Raw genomic sequence first — 17,033 nt, forward strand, 5'->3', positions numbered from 1 at the left:
TCAGGTGTGACGACTGAAGACTTGTGGGCAAAGAGACCCAGCAGGTCAAGATAGAGACTTTTTCCAACCTCAATCTAGGACTCAATGTGGAGAGCAAATACATTTTATCTGATGTGCCCACGCCACCCAACTGCCTGGCAGGCTGGGTTGTGAAGTCCTCTAAGGCATATCAGGGCTCAACTGAAGAGTACAATGGTTGATTAGTGATGCCTCTTGTGGACACAGGCCAATGAGAGGGGGTGCACGTGCTGGAGTGTGTTGTTAGTGTCAGGGCTGATTGTCTACGGAGAGGGCGGGGAATGCCCGAGGGGAATGGGAGAGAGAATATCCAAGCCGAAATCAGACACCCGTATATATTGTTTTTGTTTTGAGATGGAGTTTCACTCTTGTTGCTCAGGGTGGAGTGCAGTGGCACAATCTCAGGCTTACTGCAACCTCCGCCTCCTGGGTTCAAGTGATTCTCCTGCCTCAGCCTCCCGAGTAGCTGGGATTAACAGGCACCCGCCACCACTAATTTTTATATTTTTAGTAGAGACAGGGTTTCACCATGTTGGCCAGGCTGGTCTTCAACTCCTGACCTCAGGTGATCTGCCCATCTCAGCCTCCCAAAGTGCCGGAATTACAGGTGTGAGCCACCACCCCTGGCCCAATATGTATTGGATATTAGATCTGAGATACTCCATCTTTGAAATGTTTATACCATCTGTCTTTAGTTGTGCTCAGTAACAAGAATCATGACTTCCTAATAAATGCATAAAATCTCAGGGAGACAGAGAATTATGTCTGTGTGAGTATTTACAGTAGTGCTTAAAAATCCCGGATTGATTACAAGCTATCCCAGATGACTTCAAACACAACAATACTGGAAGGAAGCAAGTTTATCATCAAAGAGAAAACTAGGAAGCAACTGTGGGAAATCACAGTTTGTCCAGATAAGAGAAGTCTACAAAGAGGCAGCAGGAGGGATTTGAACTGTTTTGTATTCTTACTGTAGTGGTGGTTACACAACTCTCAAAGTATGTTACAATTCATAGAATGTACATGCATATATAAAGTCAATAATTTAAAAATCTAAAATCTATTTAGCTATGAAATTCGATGCTATAGAACTTGGTTTGCCGCTGGGCATGGTGGCTCATGCCTATAATCCCAGCACTTTGGGAGGCCGAGGTGGGTGGATCATGAGGTCGGGAGTTCAAGACCTGCCTGGCCAACATAGTGAAACCCCGTCTCTACTAAAACTACAAAAATTAGCCAGGTGTAGTGGCGCATGCCACCTACATTCCAGCTACTTGAGAAGCTGAGGCAGGAGAATCTCTTGAACCTGGGAGGCGGAGATTGTGGTGAGCCGAGATCGTGCCACTGCACTCCAGCCTGGGCAACAGAGCCAAAAAAAAAAGAAGTTAGTTTGCCAAAATGTGGCACACACAGAGCTGGTTGTACACAAGATGATATAAGATGAAACACAGATGAACATTTGAATTGTATAGTTATGTACTTGCACTAATTCATATTAGAAGAATATCTAGTTTATCAAGCCTATAATTTCAAAAAGACAATTATATAAGATTAGGCTAAGTAGAAATTTGAGTTGCTTTAAAGGAAAATATAAAGTAAATAATTGTACAGGTTTTATGCATATAGACAGGATTTTTGACTGGGGTATGGGAATAAAGTTATTTGTCTGAAAGCCCTACCTTGACTAGATGTGGTGGCTCATGCTTGTAATCCCAGAATTTGATGCGGGGGAGGGCCAAGATAGGAGGATTGCTTGACCCCAGGAATTTGAGGCCAGCCCTGGCAACACAGTGAGACCCTGTCTCTACAAAAAAAATAGAAAAATTAGCCAGGCATGGTGGTGCGTGCCTGTGGTCCCTGATACTCCAGAGGTTGTGGTAGGATGGCTTCAGCCCAGGAATTTGGGGCTGCAGTGAGCTATGACTGTGCTACTGCACTCCAGCTTGGGTGACAGAGTAAGACCAAAAAAAAAAAGTCCCACTGTTACAAACTCTATAAAAGCAAGTGCAGAAAAACAGGGATATTAAAAGATTATGTAATAATTTTAAAAACCAGTTACCAATGCATAACACTGTGAATGTATTTAATGCCACTAAACAGTACACTTTAAAATGGTTAAAGTACTAAAATTTATGTTTATTTATTTATTTATTTATTTTTGAGACGGAGTCTCGCTCTGTCACCCAGGCTGGAGTGCAGTGGCCGGATCTCAGCTCACTGCAAGCTCCGCCTCCCGGGTTCACGCCATTCTCCGGCCTCAGCCTCCCAAGTAGCTGGGACTACAGGCGCCCGCCACCTCGCCCAGCTAGTTTTTTGTATTTAATAGAGACGGGGGTTTCACCGTGTTTGCCAGGATGGTCTCGATCTCCTGACCTCGTGATCCGCCCGTCTCGGCCTCCCAAAGTGCTGGGATTACAGGCTTGAGCCACCGCGCCCGGCCTAAAATTTATGTTATACATATTTGAACACGATAAAAACCCAATTTCCAAACATATATTAAAAATAGGCCGGGCGCGGTGGCTCACGCCTGTAATCCCAGCACTTTGGGAGGCTGAGGCAGGCAGATCACGAGGTCAGGAAATCGAGACCATCCTGACTAACAAGCTGAAACCCCATGTTTACTAAAAATACAAAACAATTAGCCGGGCGTGGTGGCGGGCGCCTGTAGTCCCTGCTACTCAAGAGGCTGAGGCAGGAGAATGGCGTGAACCCGGGAGGCGGAGCTTGCAGTGAGCCGAGATCGCGCCACTGCACTCCAGCCTGGGAGACACGGAGAGACTCCGTCTCAAAAATAAATAAATAAATAAATAAAAATAAAAATAAAAATGATGCCATGCTGTGGTCGGGTGCAGTGGCTCACGCCTGACGCCTGTAATCCCAGCACTTTGGGAGGCCAAGGCAGGCGGATTGCCTGAGGTCAGGAGTTCGAGACCAGCCTGACCAACATGGAGAAATCTTGTCTCTACTAAAAATACAAAAATTAGCCGGGCGTGGTGGTGCATGCCTGTAATCCCAGCTACACAGGAGGCTGAGGCAGGAGAATTTCTTGAACCTGGGAGGCAGATGTTGCAGTTACTGCACTCCAGACTGGGCAACAAGAGTGAAACTCAGACGCAAAAAAAAAAAAAGCCATTTTTGTAAAAGACATGCACATGTCTTTCTTCTGCATAGGAAATTGGAAGGCTGGATAGCTACTTTTATACATAGAAAATTGGAAAGAAAGAATACTGGTGGCCGGGCGTGGTGACTCACACCTGTAATTTCAGCACTTTGGGAGGCTGAGGCGCACGTATCACGAGGTCAGGATATCCAGACCATCCTGGCTAACATGGTGAAACCCTGTCTCTACTAAAAAAATACAAACTAATTAGCTAGGCATGGTGGCAGGTGCCGGTAGTTCCAGCTACTCGGGAGGCTGAGGCAGTGGAATTCATGGACCCTGGAGGTGGAGCTTGTAGTGAGCTGAGATCGCACCACTGCACTCCAGCCTGGGCGACAGAGCAAGACTCCCTCTCAAAAAAGAAAGAAAGAAAGAAAGAAAGATAATACTGGTTATTTCTGGATGATAAGATTATGAGTGATTTTTTTTTTTTTTTTTTTAAGACAGAATTTCATTCTTGTTGCCCAGGCTCCAGTGCAACGGCATGATCTGGGCTCACTACAACCTCTGCCTCCTGGGTTCAAGCGATTCTCTTGCCTCAGTCTCCCTATTAGCTGGAATTACAGGCGCCTGCCACCACGCCCAGGTAATTTTTTGTATTTTTAGTAGTGATGGGGTTTCACTATGTTGGCCAGGCTGGTCTCAAACTCCTGACCTCAGGCCATCCACCTATCTCAGCCTCCCAAAGTGCTGGGATTACAGGCGTGAGCCATCACTGAGCGATTTTTATTGTTTATTTACATTGTCCAACATCTTCTAGAATACATACATATTAATTTACAATAAGGTTTTATTTAAGAGGCTTTTTTTAATTTTGGAGACAGTTTCACTCTGTTGCCCAGGTTGGAGTGCAGCAGTGCAATCTCGGATCACTGCAACCTCTGCCTCCCAGGTTCAAGTGATTCTTGTGCCTCAACCTCCCGAGTAGCTGGGATTACAGGCATGCACCACCACGCCCGGTTAATTTTTGTATTTTTAGTAGAGACAGGGTTTCACCATGTTGGCCAGGCTGGTCTTGAACCCCGGCTTCAAGCAAGCCGCCTGACTTGGCTTCCCAAAGTGCTGGAATTACAGGCATGAGCCACGGCGCCCAGCCAACGTTTCTGAGATTTTTTTATTGAATGGCCAAAAAAAGGAGGGAAGAAGGGAGGGGTATCCTGGGGAGGTCAACAGAAATAAAACCAAAATAAGATTTGAAAAAAGAAAACCACTAAAAATGCAATGTAGCATCTTAGCCTAGAACAGGAATAAGACATTAGTGGGAAAAATTAGTAAAATCCAAATAAAGTATAGAGGTCGTTAACGGTATTTTATTAGTGTTAATTTCTCAGTTACCATGGTATGTAAGATGTCAAAATCTGGGGAAATTGAGTAGAGAGTATGTGTGAACTCTTAATACAATGTCTTTGTAACTTTCTGGTAAAATTAAAATTACTCCAAAATAAGAAATTTATTTTAAAAATTTAAGTTTAGAGGTTGGAATCATCTCTTTGTTCTTCAGTTTTTATTACTGTCATTAACAATAGCCATTAATGACTAATGGCTAACTTTGGAATTTCCACAAATAGCAGGAGAAAACCATTTGGAGTAGGTAACTATGAAAACTTATGTTTAGATAGTCCCAAAACAAAAGAGAGACATTTGCAAATTCAGAGGTGATTTCTTTTTCTTTTTTTCTTGGCATTCTATAAAAGTTCAGTGACGACTTTAAGAAATTCTCCTTTGGATATCCTTAGCTTCCAGGGCTGGATCCAGCACCCTCTAGCCTTCTATGACTCAATCCATGCATACAGATTAGGGGCCAGATATTCTACTTGCATTTCCAGAAATATGAGGGGGGAGTACTTCCCAAGGAGAGGATGTAGTCTCTTTGAAATTTGACCCTTTAAAAGTTGGGCTGCTGGACATTAATAAGGAAGAATTGAAAGTGCAGATCAATAAGACTTGCTGAAAATAAAACACACATTAGCATAGAGTATTCTCCCTATAACCAAGATTAATGCCTTTTTAAACCAAACCAGAGCACAAAGGTATATCTTTGAGGCTAATTGCCACTAGCAGATTGCAGAGAGAAAGAAAGACAGGCTGGGGGGCAGGGGCTGGTGGACAAAACCCAATTGCAGAACTCCTGAGAGCAGGAGTGAAATGAAATAACCCCTTGAGTTATGCAGAGAATTTAACCAGCACTGGGCTCGGTTTTATTAGGCATGCATTTGAAATTTAAATACGTTCTGGGGACAATGGCTTTTTACAGCATAGCCAGGAGCTTGCCAAATAGGAGCAGAGCAAGTTTATTAACAAGAGGACATGATCAAACATAAAATAGCAGGCTAAGGACTCCTTTTCTTGTACAGCCACGTTGAAAAGACTTCTGTGGAATTCCAATCCTTCTATCGACACACCCCTTGTCTAGGACTGTATTTACTCAAACAGCCACCCTCATTTCCTTTTAAAATTTATTTGTCATTAGCCATTACTCACTGAAAAGCCACTTTTTGAGGCTTTAATATCCCTTTTAATAAGGCACTATTTTTTGAAAACTACCATACCAACATTTTTGTTAGTGCAATGTTTTTTGGTATTTGAAAAACTATGAAATCAGAAGAACTTGTGGCTTGAGATAGTCTCAGATGCATACATATCCTAAATCAAATGGGCACTTGTTTAGAATGCTTTCTAAGGATGTTCCTCACCCATCTAAAACCCTTCCGACATATCGCATCGTGGTTAAGCAGGTAGAATCTAGAACATGATTGGGTCTAAACCCAAGCCTCCCCCACCTTGGCCTTGGGCAAGTTCCTTAACCTTTCTGTACCTGATGTCCTCATTTCTAAAATGGGGCTAATAGTAGAACCCACCTCACAGGGTTGTTTTAAGGATATACATGTGTATATACATATTGCAAATGTATATATTGCACATGTAATTGTATATCTGTGTGTGTATTTATATATAGATATGTGTGTGTATTTATATATAGAGATGTGTGTGTGTGTGTGTGTGTATTGTACTTCCAGGAGAATTCTCAATAAATGGGAACTGTGGTTGTTTTAGCTTTTTATTGTATTATGGCTGTGAGGCAGAGCTTGTGTTCCTGTGTATTTTCCCCAGGGGTGGTTTGGCCATGGAAATGAACGGGGTGGCAGGTGATGCTGGGGAGACCAAGGAAAGCAGGAAGAGTGAGGTTGGGAGCAAGAGAAAAGAAGGACGGGAGATTCAGTCTCAGCTCCTTGCCCTTCTCCTGCCGTCTCACTAGCCTCTTACCCCAGGCTTAGTCTCTCAGCTCTTGCCTTTGTTTTCTCCTGAGTTGATCCATTTTCTTAAAGTCTGATTGTATCTCCTACCAATGTATTAGAAAACAAATCATAAGGCCGGGCGCGGTGGCTCACGCCTGTAATCCCAGCACTTTGGGAGGCTGAGGCGGGTGGACCACAAGGTCAGGAGACTGAGACCATCCTGGCCAACATGGCGAAACCCCGTCTCTACTAAAAATACAAAAACTAGCCGGGCGTGATGGCGGGCGCCTGTAGTCCCAGCTACTCAGGAGGCTGAGGCAGGAGAATGGCGTGAACCCAGGAGGCGGAGCCACTGTACTCCAGCCTGGGCGACAGAGCCAGACTCCATCTCAAAAAAAAAAAAAAGAAGAAGAAGAAGAAATAATAAGGCTGGGTGCGGTGGCTCACGCCTGTAATCCCAGCACTTTGGGAGGCCGAGGCGGGCGGATCACACGAGGTCAGGAGTTCAAGACCAGCCTGAGTAACATGGTGAAACTCTCTCTACTGAGAACACAAAAATTAGCCGGGTATACTGGCGGGCACCTGTAATCCCAGCTACTCGGGAGGCTGAGGCAGGAGAATCGCTTGAACCCCAGAGTCGGAGGTTGCAGTGAGCTGAGATCGTGCCATTGCACTCCCGCCTGGGCAATAGAGCAAGACTCCATCTAAATAAATAAATAAATAAGCCAGCCAGCTGTGGTGGCACGTGCCTGGAGTCCCAGCTACTCAGCAGCTGAGGCAGAAGAATTTCTTGGACCCAGGAGGTGGAGGTGGCAGTGAGCTGAGATTGCACCACTGCACTCCAGCATGGGTGACACAGGAGACTCCATTTCGAAACAAACAAACAAACAAAAAACCCCTACCAAACTCCTGGTCAACCTCAAATCTGCATTCCTACAAGATTCACCTGCTTGGCTCCTGACAACTCTATCCCACCACTGGCAAAACAATGGACAAACAAATAAACAAAAAACCAGGAGATTTCTTTGACTTTTCAATTTCTCTGCTTTCCCATCCAACCCAGCCATCCATCTTCACCTTTGAAACAGATTCGGAATCAGGACCCTTCTCTCCATCCCCACTGCTCCCATCCTGGTCCAAATCTGGACGTGATGCTAACTCCTCAGCTGCCTCCTGCCCCATGCCCTGTTCTCCACACAGCAGGCTGAGTGATGTCATGGAAGTGTAGGCTGGACAATGTAGCTCGCATGCACTCTCAGGTGACGCCTGAATCCCCATAATCTCTGCCTCCCTTGACTCCTGACCACAGCTCCACTACTTTCTCCCCCTGGCTGGCTCCTCCAGCCACACCAGCCTCCTCGCTGCTCCACGAGTCCCCCAGGAGGCTCTACCTTTGGACCTTGGCACTGGCTGTGCCCTTGGTCTGGGGCACTTCCCCCATATTCCATGCCCCCCCTCCTCCCTTGCTCTGTCCTTCCTTCAGATCACCTTCAGTGGGGCGTGGTGGCTCATGCCTGTGATCTCAGCACTTTGGGAGGCCAAGGTGGGCAGATCACTTGAGGTCAGGAGTTCAAGACTAGCCTGGTTAACATGGGGAAACCCTGTCTCTACTAACAGTACAACAATTAACTGGGCGTGGTGGCAAGCACCCGTAATCCCAGCTACTCGAGAGGCTGAGGCAGGAGAATTGCTTGAACACAGGAGGCAGAGGTTGCAGCGAGCTGAGATCATGCCACTACACTCCAGCCTGGGCAATAGAGTGAGACTCAAGTCTAAAAAACATAATAATAATAAAAAATAAAAATAAATAAAAATCACCTTCTCTGTGACCTTCACTGACCTCTGGATATAAAATGGCAATCCTTACCCATCAGCATTGGTTCCTCTCTCTACTTTTAAAAAAAAATCCATAGCATTTCCCAGTATCTAACACATTATACATTTTACTTAGATTATTTTGTTGATTATCTGTCTCCTTTCCCTTACCGCCCCCCGGCCCCCACCCCATGTGAGCACCATGAGATTAGGGGCTTTCTTCATTCATTGCTCTATCTCCTGTCTAGAATAGTATCTAGAATAGTATCTAGCACATGGCAGAGCTCGAGCATTATTTACTGAATGATTAATATCTGTCTACTTGACTACTACCATCTCCTCTATTCGAACACTCAAAGTCAGGGGCTGTATCTGTGCTTACTCCAATGGCTGGTGCATGGCAGTTGTCCAGTACATTTTGTTGGGTGACTATACATGGGCCTCGTAGAGCATCTGCTTCCTTCTCTGCAATAGGAGAAGTGGGGAGTGCTGATTAGAAAGCCTGCCAAGCGCGGTGGCTCACGCCTGTAACTTTGGGAGGCTGAGACGGGTGGATCACCTGAGGTCAGGAGTTCGAGACCAGCCTGACCAACATAGTGAAACCCTGTTCCAACTACGCGGGAGGCTGAGGCAGGATAATCACTTGAACCCAGGAGACAGAGGTTGTGGTGAGCCAAGATCATGCCATTGCACTCCAGCCTGGGTAATGAGAGCGAAACTCTGTCTCAAAAAATAAATAAATAAATAAATAAATAAATAAATAAATAAATAAATAAAATAAATTAAAAAAAAAAAGTAAGCCCAATCCTGCCTATAGGGGGAGCTTCCCCTTGGCCCCAGCATGGTGGCTTACGCCTGTAATCTTAGCACATTGGGAGGCTAAGGCAAGAGGACAGGTGAGGTCAGGAGTTTGAGACCAGTCTGAGTAACATAGTGAGACTCTGTCTCTGCAAAAAAATAAAAAAATAAAAATTAGCCAGGAATGGTGGTGTGCCCCTATAGTTCCAGCTACTTGGGAGGCTAAGGTGGGAGGATCGCTTGAGTCCAAGTGTTTGAGGCTGTTGTAAGCTGTGATGGCACCTTTGTACTCCACCCTGGGTGACAGAGTGTGACCCTGTCTCAAAAAAAAAAAAAAAAAGAAGAGAGAGAGAGAAAGAGCTTTGTTTCCTGTATAACAAACCACCTTAACACTTAATGGCTTCATACAACCACCTATATATCTCATAATTGTGCAGGCTGGTCAGGCAGGTCTTCCAGTGTGGGGCAGCTCAGCTGATCTCTTCAAATCAAATAATCCTCCCAGTCAACACAGATTAAAATCGAAACCCCTGGCAAGCAGAGGGCTTTTGTATTGAAGGAGGAAAACTCACCATCCCACAAAAGGTTGGCATGAAATTAAGGTGACAAGGGAAAAAAGAGCCATGAGCTACTGGCCAAATAATTCAGCTTAATCTCCAGGAAATGATTGTCATAGCCTTAGGAAGGTACATGTGCAGATTTGGAGAACCCTGGCTGAAACAGCTAGGCGGCCTTGGAAACAAATTCATATTGCATGCAACATGCCCGAGGGCAGCGGGCTCTGGCTGCAATAATGACTATATTACAGGAATGGAAATGAAGAATGGATTTGGGAGTGGCAGACATCTAATGATGATTACAGAGAACATGAACCGCAAGATACTTTTTTTTTTTCAGAGACGGGATCTTGTTCTGTTGCCCAGGCTGAAGTAGCATAATCATAGCTCACTGTAGCCTTCAACTCCTATGCTTAAGTGATCCTCCTGCCTCAGCATCCCAAATGCTGGGATTACAAGCGTGCACCACCATGCCTGGCTAATTTATTTTATTTCATTTTTTGTAGAGATTGAGTCTTGCTTTATTGCCCAGGCTGATCACGGTTACTTTTGAGTATATATAATCAGTGGCTATCGGGAACACAGGAGGCCCAGTTACTTCCATTTCTTGAGTATTAAAAAATTTTAAAGGGGATATTCTGTGTGATATATTATCAAAACTGTGTGATATGCTAAATGTGTACAGTTTTCAATCATAACTTTTAACAAACCCCCAAAAAAGGCAAAAAAAGAAAACCAAAAAAACTCTAAAAAAAAAGTAACGTAATTGTGCTAGTCAAAGATAGTTTTGTTTGTTTGTTTGTTTTGAATGGAGTCTTAGTCTGTTGACCAGGCTGGAGTGCAGTGGCACAACCTTGGGTCACTGCAACCTCCACCTCCCGGGTTCAAATGATTCTCGTGCCACAGCCTCCCGAGGAGTAGCTGGGATTACAGCAGGAACCACCACGCTCAGCTAAGTTTTGGATTTTTAGTAGAGACAGGATTTCACCATGTTGGCCAGACTGGTCTCGAACTCCTGACCTCAAGTGATCTGCCTGCCTTAGCCTCCCAAAGTGCTAGGATTGCAAGCCTGAGCCACCATGCCTGGCCAGCCAAAGATAGTTTTAAGAAACATTAATTCAGGCCGGGCGCGGTGGCTCAAACCTGTAATCCCAGCACTTTGGGAGGCCGAGGCGGGTGGATCACGAGGTCAGGAGATCGAGACTATCCTGGCTAACATGGTGAAACCCCGTCTCTACTAAAAATACAAAAAAAAAAAACTAGCCGGGCGTGGTGGCGGGCGCCTGTAGTCTCAGCTACTTGGGAGGCTGAGGCGGGAGAATGGCGTGAACCCGGGAGGCGGAGCTTGCAGTGAGCCGAGATCACGCCACTGCACTCCAGCCTGGGAGACACAGCGAGACTCCGTCTCAAAAAAAAAAAAAAAAAAAAAGAAACATTAATTCATTTGTGCTGTACACTGTGGTCCAGTGATGAGACCCACTTTTAAAATTGTACAAAATCTTCCTGATGATGAAATATTGTACAGAGCAACTGGTCTAAGCTCTTCAAAAAGTTAACGTCAGGCCAAGCACTGTGGCTTATGCCTAAAATCCCAGCACTGTGGGAGACCAAAGCAGGAGGATTGCTTGGGTCCAGGAGTTCAAGACAAGCCTGGGCAATATAGTGAGACCCCTGTCTGGCTTCCTTAATTTAGTATAATGTTTTTGAAGTTTTTCCTTATTGTGTCACAGAATTCCAGCCAGGCAAGGTAGTTTATACTTGTAATCCCAGTGCTTTGCAAGGCTGAGGCAGGAGAATCGCTTAAGCCCAGAAGTTCAAGATCAGCCTGGACAACATGGCAAAACCCCATCTCTATTAATTAAAATTAATTAAAAATTATAAAAAACATAATTTTTGATAATATATACTATATATTATATATAATATATAATACTATATAGTATATACTACATAATATATACTATATATTATATATACTATATAATACTATATAGTATATACTACATAATATATACTATATATTATATATAATATATAATACTATATAGTATATACTACATAATATATACTATATATTATATATAATATATAATACTATATAGTATATACTACATAATATATACTATATATTATATATAATATATAATACTATATAGTATATACTACATAATATATAATATTAAGAATTATAAATAAATAAAAAATTAATAATATAAAAAAAGCCAGGCATGGTGGCACACGCCTGTGGTCCCAGCTACTTGGGAGTCTGAGGTGGGAGGATTGCTTGAGCCCAGGAGGTAGAGGCTGCAGTGGGCTGTGATCACACTGCTGCACTCCAGTCTGGACACAGAGAGAGACCCTGTCTCAAAAAAAAAAGTTAATGTCATATTAAAAAAAGCAGGGTGGCAGGGAGAGCTGGTCTAGATTTTATTTTTATTTATTATTATCTTTTGAGACAGAGTCTCGCTCTGTCACCCAGGCTGGAGTGTGGTGGCGTGGCCTTGGCTCATTGCAACCTCTGCCTTCCAAGTTCAAGAAATTCTCCTGCCTCAGCCTACTGTGTAGCTGGGACTACAGGTGTGCTCACCATGCCCGGCTAATTTTTGTATTTTTAGTAGAGACGGGGTTTCACTATGTTGGCCAGGCTGATCTCAAACTCCTGACCTCAGGTGATCCTCTTGTCTTGGCCTCCCAAAGTACTGGGATTACGGGCATGAGCCACTACACCCTGCCTGGTCTAGATTTTAAAAGAGACACAGGAGAGCCAGGTGCAGTGGCTCATGCCTGTAATCCCAGCACTTTGAGAGGCCAAGCCAGGTGGATCACCTGAGGTTCGGAGTTCGAGACCAGCCTGACCAACATGGAGAAACCCTATCTCTATTAAATATACAAAAATTAGCCAGATGTGGTGGCACATGCCTGTAATCCCAGCTACTCAGGAGGCTGAGGCAGGAGAATCGCTTGAACCTGGGAGGCGGAGGTTGTGGTGAGCTGAGATCACGCCATTGCACTCCAGGCTGGGCAACAAGAGCAAAACTCCATCTCAAAAAAAAAAAAAAAAAAAAAAAAAGAAAGGAGAGAGACACATAGGACATATAACAACCACAAACAACCACATGTAACGTATGGGCCTTGATTAGATCCTGCTTTGAATAAACCAGCTGTAAAAGATATTTCTGGGAAAAATGTGGTTGTTTAAAAAAGTCCTCCCTATTGTTTTGGAGATGCAGCCTGAGAGATCTAGTGACAAACATTCCCAAAGTCTGTAATGTGAAATCTTCAAGGGAAAAATCAATGATGGATGAAGCAAATACGGCAGCATGTGAACCATGATCCTATCCAGGCAATGGGTGCACGCATAGAGATAGAAACTGCTGTCTGTGCTTTTCTACAGGCTTGAGAATTTTCATCATAAAAAGTGAAAATAGAACACAGAACACTCAGGAGCTAAGAATAAGCATGAAGTTCTGTTTGTACTTAATATAGTCATCTGTATTATAAATGAGGGTAAATAGAAGATAACAGGAATATTTTGAGGAGAAAAAAAAAGGGCATGAGGAATGTCATCTTCCCATCTTCTTACCAGTGTTTTTTCTGTGACTCTGAGGATGACCTCATGTAGAGAGAATGTCAAAAGTCCACGTTTTAGACCCTGCATCTGAAGACAGGGTCAAATGGCTTCCTTGATCTCCCTGTGATAGGATGAGGTGGCTATTGTCTTCTTCTTCCTTCATTTTGCCCTCCCGGTGATTCTATCAAAACAGAGATATTAGAATGACCCGACGGGCCCGCCCAACTTCTTATAAGTACTCTGTTTACTTTCCAAAATGGAAGAGAGAAGGTGACTTTGAAGATAAGGAAAGAAGCTGATTAACCAGTTAAACCATTTCTGTTAGTTCAGTGATCAAATTTCACTGTATTATTTCCAATGTGAATAGTTAACTTCCTGGTGCAGTCATATATAAAGAAGATGAGTTCAGATAGTAAATGACCATAGTTATATTCCCCTAGCCAGCTCCTCACCCCTCTCTGATCAGAAATCAGCTTCCTGATTGCCCTCTGAAACTTAGTACTGGAATCTAGAAGACACTGTTGGCCACAAACGCATGTCACAGTAGCAGACGCTGGATTAGTTTTATTTTTGATGAAGGAATTCCTGAAGAACCAAAGTGCATGGATGCAACGTTTTGCAGCCTTCTACACAGTGAAATACCTTAGCATAGAATCAAACCACGGCAGCTTGTCACTCAGATCTGGGATTCACGGTTATCTGGAACTGACTCAAATTCCAAAATTCAAACAGTATTTTGAAACAACAAAAAATTCCAAAAAGCTTTTAAGATAGATCCCATTCTGATACTCACCCAAACTCACCCATGGAGAAAAGAATTCATGGCTACGGGAGCTGACAACGAAATTAATCACTTTCAATTTTTAAAAATTGAAAGCTGGAATCAAGTGCTGATGCAGGTGGGTGGAATTAAACATTAGCAAGAAGACCTATATTAATTAAAAATCTAAATGTGTGACCTATCTCCTTATCTGGTTTCAGTGGGCTGGCGGGGCGGTTCTGTCAATCAAGATAGCATGACATAATGTAACAATACCATTTCTAAACACGTGTTCACAGAATGCACGCCACACTTTTCTCTGTAGACTAAAAAAATTAATGATATTGGCGTGGTGGGGTTGTAATCCCAGCATTAGGAGACCGGAGGCAAGAGAATTGCTTGAACTAGAGGCAGAGGTTGCGTGAGCTGAGATGGCACCACTGCACACCCAGCTCTGGGTGACAGAGCGAGACTTGTCTTTCTTTTTGGGGTGGGATGGAGGCTCACCCTGTCTCAGGCTGGAGTGCAATGGTGTGGTCTCAGGTTTCTGTGCAGCCTCCGCCTGGATTCAAGCAATTCTCCCCTGCCTCAGCCTCCCAAGTAGCTGGGACTATAGGTGCATGCCACCACACCTGGGCTAATTTTTTGTATTTTTTTAGAGACGGGGTTTCACTATGTTGACTCAGGCTGATCTCGGCCTCGACCTTGTGATCCTCCTGCCCAGCCTCCCGTGGCTGCCACTACCAGCTTGTGACCGCCTTTAAAAAAAAAAAAAGATAATACTATGCTTGTCCCCATTTTAAAGGTGAGGAGACAGGCTCAGAGAGCTGAAGTAACTTATCTAAAGTCCCACACAGGAAGTGGGCGGAGCTGCCAACCTCATCTCATAATTAAGGAGTGTAAAGTGAGATTGGGCCTGCAGTGGAAACCTGCTTTAACAGGTGCCTGTAATAGAGCAAGCTTCAAAAAATTAGATCTGCCTGGCACGGGTGCATGCCTGCAGTCTCAGCTTACATCTGAGGATTGTTGCAGCCCGAGAGGCTGTACGTGCCATGATCACATCTGGGTAACATATAAGACTCTATCTCTTTAAAAATGAAAGAAATAAAATAGATTATATCTGTTGCTATTATTAATTTGAACATAAGCCATCAGAAATTAACAAATGAGTGGAAACCTGAGCTAACCCTTCAAATCTTTTTTTTTTTTTTGAGGCGAGTCTTGCTCTTTCGCCCAGGCTGGAGGCAGTGGCTCGATCTGCTTCACTGCAAGCTCCGGCCTCCCGGGTTTACGCCATTCTCCTGCTCAGTTCTTCTCGAGTAGCTGGGACTACAGGCTCGCCTACCACGCAGCTAATTTTTGTATTTTTAGTAGAGACGTGGGTTTCACCGTTAGCCAGGATGGTCTCGATCTCCTGACCGATCCACCCGCCTCGCCTCCCAAAGTGCTGGGATTACACCACTGCCATCTTTCAAATCTTGCCTTCTATAGCATGTTTATTGAAACTGACATCTGGGGCAGTCACTATGTCAAAATGGTGTTTGTTGTTCTGGGGAAGGTGATAGATTACACAGAGTTTGCTTTCCTTGGTCTCTGGATTAATTGTCGCTTTTAAACAGGATTTTGACACTTAAGATCTCCCAGAAAGTATGCCATTAAAACAAAGAAGAAGAAGAAAAACAAGAAAACCCTATGAGGTGAGACTCAGGAGCTGAGTGTGTGCATTTTACCACTGCAGTTTGCTGGCCACTTATGGTCAGTTGGTTCACATACAAACCACAACAAATACATGCATATAATGAAATAAATTGGCTACTTGAACTGCTTTACTTTCTTTTTTTTTTTGAGACAGAGTCTCGCCTGTTGCCCAGGCTGGAGTGCAGTGGCCGGATCTCAGCTCACTGCAAAGCTCCTCGGGCCTCCGGTTCAATTTTATTCTCTGCCTCAGCCTCCCAAGTGGGGACTATGGCTCAGCCACCTAGCCCGCTAGTTTTGTATTTTTTAGAGACGGGGTTTCACCACGTTAGCCAGGATGGCCTCACTTCCTGACCTCGCGGACTACTGCCTCTCGCCTTCCAGTGCTGGGATTAAGGCTTGAGCCATCAAGCACCAGCTTGCTTTATTTCTTTTTATAACTTAAAAATACATAAGTCACATGTTGTTAGAGAAAGTGCAGATATAAACAACAGGAAATAGAAAAATAATCACCCATAATCCCACCTTGAAATAACCATCTTTTGAGACGGAGTTTGGCTCTTGTTGCCCAGGCTGGAGTGCAGTGGCGTGATCTTGGCTCACTGCAACCTAGCCTTCCAGTTGCAAACGATTCTCCTGCCTCAGCCTCCTGAGTAGCTGGGACTACAGGCACGTGCCACCACACCCAGCTAATTTTTTGTATTTTTTAGTACAGACAGGTTTTCACTATGTTGGCCAGGATGGTCTCAATCTCTTGACCTCCTGATGCGCCCGCCTCAGCCTCCTAAAGTGCTGGGATTACAAGCGTGAGCCACTGTGCCTGGCTGAAATAACCATCTTTAACACATACTAGGGATCTAGTTTTGTTTAAATAAGGGTTTTGTTTTGTTTGTTTTTTTCCTCCGCTGCAGGAATGGTTTCAATGGATCACAGTGTAAAGCATTTAAATAAACGATGGTAACTCACTGGAAACAGTGATGATCCGAGAGGCAGACTGAGAGATCTCCAGTCTCTGTGTTGTGTATGTCTGGACTCTTTCACCAAAAGTACTTTTTTTCACCAAGCCTGACTCTGTTTAAGATGAGAAAAAAACCTAATAAGGATCCATTTTTAAGTTAAAAATGTAATGATTAGAATGAATTTAGAGCATATATTTAAAATGCCAATATCAGTTCCAAACGTCTCTCTTTAGATGGCAGAGCAGTCCGCATACACGTTCGAGCACGTATTTTCACAGACATCTGGAAAGACCTGGCATTAGCTAAATATCCCCCCATGAGATGGAGCGGTCAGATGGTGTCCACATGCCTCCAAAACAACTTGTCAATTCAATAAGAAAAAAAAAAAATCCCAATCCAACCATCTAGTCAATTTAGGGCCAAATTATCAGTCAACCATTTGTCATGTAATCCAAACAAACGGT

The sequence above is a fragment of the Papio anubis genome, chromosome 16, assembly GCF_008728515.1.
Source record: "Papio anubis isolate 15944 chromosome 16, Panubis1.0, whole genome shotgun sequence".
Classification (NCBI taxonomy): domain Eukaryota; kingdom Metazoa; phylum Chordata; class Mammalia; order Primates; family Cercopithecidae; genus Papio; species Papio anubis.